Raw genomic sequence first — 12083 nt, 5'->3', positions numbered from 1 at the left:
CATTGCATACTAAATGTCTCTGCATATTTAACACTCCTATCCTCAAATAGAATCATTAAACAAGCAAACATATGCAAACAATGCAATCACAACAGCAATCTGCCAAAACAGTATAGTCTGTAAAGAATGCAAGATTCATCATACTTCCCTAACTCCAACAATTATGAGAAAAATACTACGTTGTAGAAGATTTATCAGAGCTCAATATGCAAAAAAATTCAACATTATACCATTCTCTGACTTTTCTAGGGAATTTCTGCAACAGCGGTAAACTTTCTGTTTTCAAACAGCAACATGTATACTAGCAAAATAAGCATGGCAAAGGCTATCCTTGACATTTTTATTGAAAGTAAAGATACAAAACATTATTCTAAATAACAGCAAGCAAATACTAACAAGAGAAAATGACGCTCCAAGCAAAACACATATCATGTGGTGAATAAAAATATAGCTCCAAGTAAAGTTACCGATGAACGAGGACAAAAGAGGGGATGCCATCCGGGGCATCCCCAAGCTTAGGCTCTTGATTGTCCTTGAATATTACCTTGGGGTGCCTTGGGCATCCCCAAGATTGGGTCTTGCCACTCCTTATTCCATAGTCCATCAAATCTTTACCCAAAACTTGAAAACTTCACAACACAAAACTCAACAGAAAACTCGTAAGCTCCGTTAGTATAAGAAAATAAAACCACCACTTAGCTACTGTAATGAACTCATTCTAAATTCATATTGGTGTAATATCTACTGTATTCCAACTTCTCTATGGTTCATACCCTCCGATACTACTCACAGATTCATCAAAATAAGCAAACAACACATAGAAAACAGAATCTGTCAAAAACAGAATAGTCTGTAGTAATCTGTATCAAACGTATACTTCTGGAACTCCAAACATCCTACCAAATTAGGAAGTCCTAAGAAATTTGTGTACCAATCCAGAGCAAAAAGAATCACATCAAAAGCACGTTTCTGTGAATTAACAAAACTAATTTACTGCATGCAAAAGTTTCTGATTCTCAGCAGGATCAACACAACTATCGCCGTAAGCTATCCTAAAGGTCTTACTTGGCACTTTATTGAAATGAAAGCTATAAAACATGATTACTACAGTAGCACAATCATGTGGACACACAAAAACAGTAAGGATAAATATAGGGTTGTCTCCCAACAAGCGCTTTTCTTTAATGCCTTTCTAGCTAGGCATGATGATGACAATGATGCTCACATAAAAGATAAGAATTGAAACATAACGGGAGCATCATGAAGCATATGACTAGCACATTTAACCCTAACCCACTACCTATGCATAGGGATTTTGTGATCAAACAACTTATGGGAACAAGAATCAACTAGCATAGGAAGGCAAAACAAGCATGACTTCCAAGATTTTCAACACATAGAGAGGAAACTTGACATTATTGCAATTCCTACAAGCATATATTCCTCCCTCATAACAATGTTCAGTAGCATCATGAATAAATTCAACAATATAACCAGAACCTAAAGCATTCTTTTCATGATCTACAAGCATAGAAAATTTAATACTCTCCACATAAGCAAAATTCTTCTCATTCGGAATAGTGGGAGTATCATAAGAGACTTGAACACTAAAAATTGTTTCCACATTAAAAGGGTAATGTTCAGAAAAAAGTTAATCATAATCATGACAAGTTTTATAAATATAATCATCGCTACTTTTTATAGCATAAGTTTCATCACAATAATCATCATAAGTAGCAACTTCGTTCTCATCATAATCGATTGAAACCTCTTCCAAGGTAGTGGAATCATCACTAAATAAAGTTGACACTCTTCCAAACCCACTTTCATCAATATAATCATCATAGGTAAGAGGCATGCTATCATCATAACAACTTTGCATATCAAGACTTGGGAGGCAAAAAATATCATCTTCATTAAACGTAGCATCCCCAAGCTTGGGACAAACATTAATGTCAGCAAATATATTCTCAAATATTTCATCCTCATCAAACATAGCTTCCCCAAGCTTGGGCCCTTTCATATCATAAGTATAATCACTCTCATCATTAAAACTATGGATAGCACCAATAGTATAGTAATTATCATCATCACAATGAGTAGTACGAGCAACATCATTTGGGAGGGATACCTTTCTACCTTTTTCGCTCCTTCTTTTCTTTTTCTTCTTCACATTATGTGTGGGTTCAACCTTCCTCTTTGAGCTCCTTATTGACGAGATTGGTTGAATAGAAAGCTCCTCCTCGTTACGTGATTCATCAGAAATAATAGGAGGATATTGGGAAGTCTCTTCCCTTTCATTAGTATTCTCATCATCTTCTATTTGCTTTCTTTTCTTTAGGTAATTGGAAATATAAGGATTTTCAATGCAATTCACCGCACAATACATATAAATCTTCTCTAGATCAAAATCAAGAAATCTATCAAGATTAAATTTTGGAATACCCTCTGTTATACGTCTCATTTCTTCATACCCCAAAAGAAGACAAAGCTCTTTTTGATGCCCAAGGGTAATCAAGTTATCACAATTTTTGGACACGATTCGATCATGAAACAATTTGCATTGGAGATTTAAATGACCACATTCATTGCAAAGTTCACAAGGGGCACGAAAAATATTGAATCTTTCAGCACAATCATCAAGACTTTCTTGCAAACCTTTAATTTCTAAATACTTATGCCTCTTGCAATATCTATCTTCCCTATTTGGTGTGTACTTGCAAACCCAATCTACTCCACAAAAATCAACATGCTTATAAGAGACATTTTCATCATAACTAGTGCAATCATCATTAGTACTATGGATATTCAAAGAGTTCATACTAACAACATTGCAATCATGCTCATCATTCAAAGATTTAGTATCAAACATTCTATAGATTTCTTCATCTAGCACTTGAGCACAATTCTCCTTTTCATCAAACTCATGAAAGATATTAAAAAGACGAAGCGTATGCGACAAACTCAATTCTATTTTTTTGTAGTTTTCTTTTATAAACTAAACTAGTGATAAAACAAGAAACAAAAAGATTCGATTGCAAGATCTAAAGATATACCTTCAAGCACTCACCTCCCCGGCAACGGCGCCAGAAAAGAGCTTGATGTCTACTACACAACCTTCTTCTTGTAGACGTTGTTGGGCCTGCAAGTGCACAGGTTTGTAGGACAGTAGCAAATTTCCCTCAAGTGGATGACCTAAGGTTTATCAATCCGTGGGAGGCGTAGGATGAAGATAGTCTCTCTCAAACAACCCTGCAACCAATAACAAAGAGTCTCTTGTGTCCCCAACACACCCAATACAATGGTAAATTGTATAGGTGCACTAGTTCGGCGAAGAGATGGTGATACAAGTGCAATATGGATGGTAGATAAAGGTTTTTGTAATCTGAAAATATAAAAACAGCAAGGTAACTAATGATAAAAGTGAGCTTAAACGGTATTGCAATGCTAGGAAACAAGGCATAGGGTTCATACTTTCACTAGTGCAAGTTTTCTCAACAATAGTAACATAGATAGATCATATAACAATCCCTCAACATGCAACAAAGAGTCACTCCAAAGCCACTAATAGCGGAGAACAAACGAAGAGATTATGGTAGGGTACGAAACCACCTCAAAGTTATTCTTTCGGATCGATCTATTCAAGAGTTCGTACTAGAATAACACCTTAAGACATAAATCAACCAAAACCCTAATGTCACCTAGATACTCCATTGTCACCTCAAGTATCCGTGGGCATGATTATACGATATGCATCACACAATCTCAGATTCATCTATCCAACCAACACAAAGTACTTCAAAGAGTGCCCCAAAGTTTCTACCGGAGAGTCAAGACGAAAACGTGTGCTAACCCCTATGCATATGTTCATGGGCGGAACCCGCAAGTTGATCAGCAAAACATACATCAAGTAGATCACGTGATATCCCATTGTCACCACAGATAAGAACGGCAAGACATACATCAAGTGTTCTCAAATCCTTAAAGACTCAATCCGGCAAGATAACTTCAAAGGGAAAACTCAATTCATCACAAGAGAGTAGAGGGGGAGAAACATCATAAGATCCAACTGTAATAGCAAAGCTCGCGATACATCAAGATCATGTCATAGAGAGAACACGAGAGAGAGAGAGATCAAACACATAGCTACTGGTACATACCCTCAGCCCCGAGGGTGAACTACTCCCTCCTCGTCATGGAGAGCGTCGGGATGATGAAGATGGCCACCAGTGAGGGATCCCCCTCCGGCAGGGTGCCAGAACGGGCTCCCGAGAGGTTTTTGGTGGCTACAGAGGTTTGCGGCGGTGGAACTCCCGATCTATCTTCTGTGTCGATGTTTTTAGGGTACGTGGACTTATGTAGGCGAAAGAAGTCGGTCGGGGGAGCCTTGAGGGGCCCAGGAGACAGGGGGCGCGCCCAGAGGGGGTGGGCGCGCCCTCCTATCTCCTGGCTTCCTCGAGCCTTCCCTTGCTTGAACTCCAAGTCTCCCGGATCATATCCTTTCCAAAAATCACGCTCCCGAAGGTTTCATTCCGTTTGGACTCCGTTTGATATTCCTTTTCTTCGAAATACTGAAACAGGCAATAAAACAGCAATATGGGATGGGCCTCCGGTTAATAGGTTAGTCCCAAAAGCAATATAAAAGTGTATAATAAAGCCCGTAATCATTCAAAACAGATAATAAAATATCATGAATGCTTCATAAATTATAGATACGTTGGAGACGTATCAGCGATCTACTCCAACAACTCCGTCATCTTCATCAACACCTCCATCACCTTCCCCCATCTATCTACAGCGGTCCACTCTCCCGCAACCCGATGTACCCTCTACTTGAACATTGTGCTTTATGCTTCATATTATTATCCAATGATGTGTTGCCATCCTATGATGTCTGAGTAGATTTTGGTTGTCCTATCGGGTAATTGGTGAATTGTTATGATTGGTTTAGTTTTCTTGTGGTTAAGTTGCTGTCCTTTGGTGCCCATCATATGAGCGTACATATGGATCACACCATAGGGTTAGTAATATGTTGATAGGACTATGCATTGGAGGGCAAGGGTGACAGCAGCTTCCGCCTACCATAAAAATTGATTCATACGGGATTGAAGGGGGGCCAATATATATTTTAATGCTATGGTTGGGTTTTACCTTAATGAACATTAGTAGTTGCGGATGCTTGCTAATAGTTCCAATCATAAGTGCATATAAATCCAAGTAAGGGATGACATGCTAGCAGTGGTCTCTCCCACATAAAAACTTGCTATCGGTCTAGTAACGTAGTCAATTGCTTAGGGACAATTTCGAAAATCCTTCCACCACTTTTCCACACTCGTTAAACTAACTTAATTGTTTTTTATCTAAATAGCACCTAACTTTTATTTTCACGTTCTTTATTATCTTGCAAACCTATCCCTTTACACCTACAAAGTACTTCTATTTTCATACTTATTCTAGGTAAAGCGAACGTTAAGCGTGTGTAGAGTTGTATCGGTGGTCGATAGAACTTGAAGGGAATATAAATTCTACCTTTAGATCCTCGTTGGGTTCGACACTCTTATTTATTGAGAAATGCTACAACTGATCCCCTATACTTGTGGGTTATCAAGACCTTTTTCTGGCGCTGTTGACAGGGAGCAATAGCATGGGGTGAATATTCTCATGTGTGCTTGTTTGCTTTATCCCTAAGTAGATTTTATTTGTTGTTCTTAGTTGTTCTCTATCTGTAGTTATGGATATGGAGCACAAAATACCAAAAAAAATAGGTGTACTTGCTACTCATGGAGTTGGGGAACCTCCTAAAACCATCGATGCTCGTTATGTGAAAAATATTAAACACTACTTTGATAATCCTGAGAAAACTCCATTCAACTTGACAATGGGAGACACGTTGGATCGCGGGTCATGCGCTACTGCCCGAAGGGGCGATGCAGCTGCGGCAGGTGGGCCGGAGCGATGGCGGTTGCCGCGAGCCGCGGCGCGATGGCCCGAAGGGGCGGCGCAGCAACGGAACCCGGGTCGGTGCAACCGCATTAACGGCTCAGGACGGTGGTGTTGACCGCGTGCCACACTCGCTACGGCCCGACGGGGCGACGCAGCGGCGGTGCGAGGGTCGTTGCAGCCAATGGACGGCCTGGAGCGGACGGACTCGAGGCGGTGGTGGACCACGGGCTGCGACACTACGAACCAAAGGAGCGACCCAGTAGTGACACGGGTCGGTGCAGCCGGGAGAAGAACCACGGGGCGGCAGCGCTGCGGTCCAATGGGGCGACGCAGCGGCAGCCCGTTGCTCGATTGGTGGAGGGGCGCGCTGAACTCGGGGACAATCTTCACGGGACTTGCGGAGACGCATGCAACCGACGGCCAGGTCGGCCGGGCGGCGTAGATGAGGCGGATCGCGGTGGCGAGCGGGTGATCAAGCCGATCGTGTGGGAGGTCGCGGACGCCGCTCGGTGGAGGCGTGGTGGCAGCGGAGTCCGAGATGAAGCCGGCGATGACGGTCGACAGGGCAACCGTACCGGCGCGCGTAGATCGACGAGTGGGCCGGCGCGCGCGGGGCGGCTGTGGTTGGCCGCTGCTGGCGCGAGGTCGCCGGGTCGGGGCGATGCAGGAGTCCAGGTGAGAGCAGGGCGGTGACGGCTGTCGCAAGGCGATTGGCGGGCCGCTGCATGGACGGCGGATGGCCCTAATGGGTGGTCTCGGCGTGCGTGGCCGCCGGGTCAGAGAAGAGGCCGGCTTGTCACGCCAGGGTCAAAGTAGAGGCGCGCGGGGGCCGACGGCGGCGGCAGGTGACACAACCCGATTTTAAATCGGAAAACTAAAAAGAAAATGCCGATCAAAGTGACCAACGAGAGAGAAAACCCGAACATGTTAGAAAGGATAGAGAGGGATTCGTGGAATCGTTGATGATGTATTGTTTGAGCCTCATGGACATATATATAAGTACATGAACTACTTGAAATACAAGACAAGCCAGAATACTTTCTACTCTATCCTATGTTTCCAATACAATCACCTAAACGATGTATGAAACAGTAATCGTATCCTATGGTACGCGTTCCTTCGCGTGTGTCGAGTAGTGTCCGTGTTGGGTGCGGTGTCCTACACCGGCCGTGTTCGACGCCGGGTGGGTTCCGCAGCCGGGTTTAAGTGGACATGTGCGTACCTTGTGTAACTACTACACCGTGAAATCTCCCTAATAATAATAATATATATATATATATATATATATATATATATATATATATATATATATATATATATATATATATATCCCTCTCTCCCTATAATAATAAAGCACGGATTGACTTTGTCGGGTTCACCGTCACAATGCGCTTTCTTCTCATGTCATAATACGCTTTTACGATTTGTATGGACAAAATCGTATCTCTTCCTAATAATAAAGCACGGATTGACTTTGTCGGGTTCACCGTCACAATGCGCTTTCTTCTCATGTCATAATACGCTTTTACGATTTGAATGGACAAAATCGTAATATAAACGAGGTGGTACTAATAGCATGTTCGTCCGTCCGTTCGACCTGATTCGATCTAACCCTCCTGTAATTTTAGGTAATTAACCCGCAAAGTTTGTGTTTCGTTCCAGATTGGGCCTTTTTTAATGGGCCTGCAGAAAAACAATACGTGTAGGACACAGGAGCACGGGCTCCTCAATGCGTACGGTAGCGCCGCCGCCGCCGCGCGCCCGTTCCTCTTTGGCGGCGCCGCCGCCCTGCTCTCGTTCCCCTCCCTATCCATCTCAATCTTCTCCCGCACCACCACGATCTTCAACCTCCTGCTGCCGTATGTCTCCGATTTGGATCGGAGTCCGTGTTCCCCCAGGATAAGTGCTGCAACACGAATCCATGGCGTGCCCGACCCAGATTTCAGAGGGACTTGGCTGCCATTAGAAGGAGCCCTCGACCGGAATCTCCATTAAATCGCTTCATATCGCAACTTTTGAAGAGTCGTCCAGGATCGTCTCAGCCGAGTTCGCCGGAAGAAAATCCGCCGCCCAAGCGTACTACATCTGAGCCGGAAGAACATCCCCTGCCGAACATGCTACCCCAGAGGTATGTACTAGCTTTTGCCAAATTATTCTGTAAAATTTTCATCTACAGTCATAAAAAGTAATGTTCTTCTTGGTCTGGTCAGAAAGTACTGCACCTTTTTTCTGCAATCTTTGTATTTGTTCTGCTTGAAAAAATCTAGGACTGATCTCTCTGCCATTGTTCAGATCACATCTTCCTTTGCTAGAACACGTGAGCTGATTCCGACTTTGGCCTCAAGTTGCTCCCGTCAATGACAAGTGGTTAGTTTTATGGGGTTCACAATTGACCTTTTCAACTATAACACAATAGTCAGTGCATGAGACAGAGATAACTCATGTTGGATCGACACATCCATATCAGATAGCTATATTCAGCGCAAGTTATTGATATATTTCTTCAACTACCTCTCATTTACTGCATGTTGATTTTCTCATGAACTGCTTGCTGCAAATATAGGGAGGAGTGGGAGTGCTGTGTTCATGAAATTGAGTATCTCAGAAGAATTTGGTTTGGCACTTATTTTCCTCAACCTGTTATTCTTCAAATGTGCTTCCCATGGATTTGATAAATTTGGTGAGATAATGTTATGTGTCAGGTATGGCCATAAGATACTCATGAAACTTATTTTATTTTGCCTCACACAAGATGTATGTTGTTTAGACTCATGTACTGCCAGTACTGGTAGATCGATGATCTAAGGATCATATGAATGATTAATGGAGGATAATTCATATTCAGTTCTCCTCTCAATTTTTGTGGTGCCAAGCTTGATCTTTATCCATCTAACTGACTGAAAGTGCCTTCTAATCACTATTGAACGCATATGTTAGTTAGTTTGGCTGTATACACCACACAAAAAGTAAAAAATGAATTCTAGAAAAAATTAGACACAAATACTACAGAACCAGTGGACCCTCGAGAAACAAAAGGCACACCTAAAGGATTTTTTTCTTAACAAAATGTATTAATTTGACTATTTGAGTATAAAAAATGTGCAATCGCAATCTTGCTTTTTCAAGGAAAACAGGGGACTGCTACATACTCGATATGGATCGAGGCTAATTATTGATCTTCCAAGTTAAAAAATCTGAAAATAACTTTCATTTAGTAATGGATACATAGTCAAGAAAGGATGCCTTTCCCGAAAGATACAAAACAAAATCGTGTTCGTGTATGTCCGGCTGACAGATGAATCGATCTCCTTTCAAGTATCAACCCAGCAACCTTCGTGTACATACATGTGTGCATCAAGGATGCACGGGTCCATTGGCCTGCGTACCACACATCCCTTCACTAATTCCATCAGTATCATTCTTAACAAGGTAAGTATGATTCCCTAATCCCTGATTTTATTAATTGATCTTTGATGCTTCATCCCTAATGTCGTTATACCTTATTGATTCTATAAAAGATCTCAAACAGGAACATACCATTTTTGAGGCTACGATTCCTATAACTTGCCTTGTCAATTTGATAAAATTACATGTGTAATGGAGGTTGTAATTTATTACGGTTTACATTGTCAGAATGATATCTGTGTCATCTCTGAACATATGTATATATTTGGTGTGCCGGATTTTCTGATGTAGATGCTATATAAGAGGAGCTATTCGACAATCCTGCTCAAGTTGGTACGGATCAGATCGATTTTATTCAGTAAATATTTATGCTTGATAGATACAGGCCTCCCTCTTCTGTCCTTCTTTTCTCCATCCTCTACAGATCGCCAGCACATGTGAATCGTTCTCGTCAAGAGCATGCTTGTGACATCATTACTATATGTGATGCAGGGCAAAAGGATGCTGTCAGAATGTAAAAGCACATTTAACCATTTCCTGTTTTTTTCATTGCCTGTTTTCGCCGTCGTATACACTGCATCTCCCACTGTAGCGGACAGCCAAATTTGTATTCTTGAAAGTTTTAATCATTTCTATTGCAACTAAGTGTTCAAGTGCAATCTGTAGCCAAGTTCTCTTTGTTGTTGTGTTGAATTTTGAGGAAAGGCGGCCAAGCAGCTCGTGGCATCTGTGTCACGCCTGCTCTGCCGCTGCCTTGACCCGCCGACGACGTCGCCGGTTGAGCCGCAAGGGTGCAAGATCATCGTGGGGCCCGTTGCATGGGCTCCGAGTATGCTTGATTGCCATGTCGGAGGCGAAGGTGCTAGAGCTTGGTGGCGTGTTTGCATTTCTGGATGCATGAATAATTGTCAAGGAGGCTGAAGCCAGTGCTATTACAGTTGGACTGAAGGAATTGTATAACGTATTCTGAGGCTCCTTGGTGGTGGAGATCGACTACGCAGTGGGGAAATGAGCTAGGGGCTGATTCTGTAAGCAGATCATTGTCCTACCCAATTACTGTTGATATTAAATCTGCGCTGAGTAATTTTTAGGCATTATCACATCAGAACTGTCAAGAGGGACAAACAATGGGCTGGCTCATGAACTAGCCAATGATGCTAAAGCTCATGGAGACCTTGTGGTTGCGTATGGTGTCCCGGACCAACTCCATGATCAGCTCTGGAAGGAAAACAATGCAGCCTTGACGTCGGCCTAAGTCTTGATGTAATCCTCAAAAAAGATACTGCTTGCAGACATGTTATACATAAACATGCATGTTGTAGGTCTGTTAATTTTAATTTTGAATACTGAGGTCTATTCAGATGCCTTCCTTACTCTTATGGCTAAAAAAATCTAGCAGACAGTGACTGAAATTTGTTAGTTTCACTCAACGTGCTGCTGCTTGATCCTGGTGTTGAGTAGGTAATTTTAATTTTGAATACTGAGATCTATTCAGATGCTTTCCTTACTCTTATGGCTAAAAAAATCCAGCAGACAGTGACTGAAATTTGTTAGTTTCACTCAACGTGCTGCTGCTTGATCCTGGTGTTGAGTAGGTATATGCATTGAATTTTCCATTGTGCCAAAACTAACAAATTAGAATCTTCCAATTTGGTGCTACCATATTTCAAAGTAAGAACACTATGATGCAAAGGAATCTTATTATGTAGCCATATGTAATCTCAGTTTGTTGCTATGTATAAACTATGATAGGAGTAGGCCCATATAGATGTGTATCCATTTTTGCCTTCTACTGATCTATGACAATGGGGATGTGCTGGACTAAGTGGCCGTTGCTATTGAAGCAAAGGAGTGGAACTCACAATTTTTCAATCAGTGGAGGTTATCTTTCATATGGATTTTATTATTAGATACTTGCAGATGTGTGTCACTTCCTTGGATCATGTTTGATTCTTAAAATTTTAGATGTTTCATGTAACCATCAATTATGCTACGGGCAGTCCCTGTACATTATTTTTTAGCTGCTCTAAAAAATTATCTCGGTTTATAAGCATCATACATTTTAATGTATAAGTAAGATTATGAGTTGATCCAGTGCCGAAAACAATTCAGTTGAACATGTTTGTTCTAGCAGTTTTAGGCATCAATTCATCTGCCGATCGATTGGAGAAGCGTGGTTGGGTCAATTGTGGTCTTTGTCCACTATGCAAGAGAGAGCAAGAAACGGGGCCACACCTCTTCTTCAAGTGTCGTGTCACACTTAGGCTTTGGAGATCTATCATCGAGAAGCTTGGGCTACCTCACGTCAACATTACCGAATGGCATCTTGATGACTCCGTCAAGAAGTGGTGGGTCAAGCGAACCGATGACCGAAACCCGAATTGGCATGCCATGACCTCTCTCATCATGCTCACATCTTGGACCATTTGGAACGAGCGAAATGCTAGGGTATTTCGGCAAAAATTTGCGCCACCACCTATTCTCCTCCAAACCATCATTGGAGAGGCAAAGTTATGGATTACTGCCGGCGCAAAGAAACTAGGGACTATCATTTTGTGTGAGTAATTGTCATGTCGCTTGTATGGGGTGTCCTGTAAAACTCTAACTCTATTCTCTCCTTATTTAATAGATGAGGGAAATCTTATGCCTCCGTTTCGAAAAAAAAGTTTGATTCCATGTGAAGTCTATGATTGATTTTTTCTGGGATTCTTCAGGTTTGATTGGTGAAGTTACAT

General features: G+C 41.9%; 2 long non-coding RNA genes across 2 annotated transcripts; both read left to right on the top strand.

Moving 5' to 3' along the window:
• The first annotated feature begins 7445 nt into the window (after nucleotides 1-7445).
• On the top strand, nucleotides 7446-9475 carry LOC123048101 (uncharacterized). The gene is made up of 3 exons (XR_006423239.1): nucleotides 7446-8071; nucleotides 8236-8310; nucleotides 8507-9475. It is a non-coding gene; the product is annotated as an uncharacterized lncRNA (long non-coding RNA).
• Nucleotides 9476-10331: 856 nt separating this feature from the next.
• Nucleotides 10332-10610, top strand: LOC123048100 (uncharacterized). The gene is made up of 2 exons (XR_006423238.1): nucleotides 10332-10376; nucleotides 10455-10610. It is a non-coding gene; the product is annotated as an uncharacterized lncRNA (long non-coding RNA).
• The last annotated feature ends 1473 nt before the right edge of the window (nucleotides 10611-12083 follow it).

This window comes from Triticum aestivum, chromosome 2D (assembly GCF_018294505.1).
Source record: "Triticum aestivum cultivar Chinese Spring chromosome 2D, IWGSC CS RefSeq v2.1, whole genome shotgun sequence".
Lineage (NCBI taxonomy): Eukaryota > Viridiplantae > Streptophyta > Magnoliopsida > Poales > Poaceae > Triticum > Triticum aestivum.
Note: the sequence above shows the minus strand (reverse complement) of the source record. Positions and strands in the feature narration are given on the sequence as shown.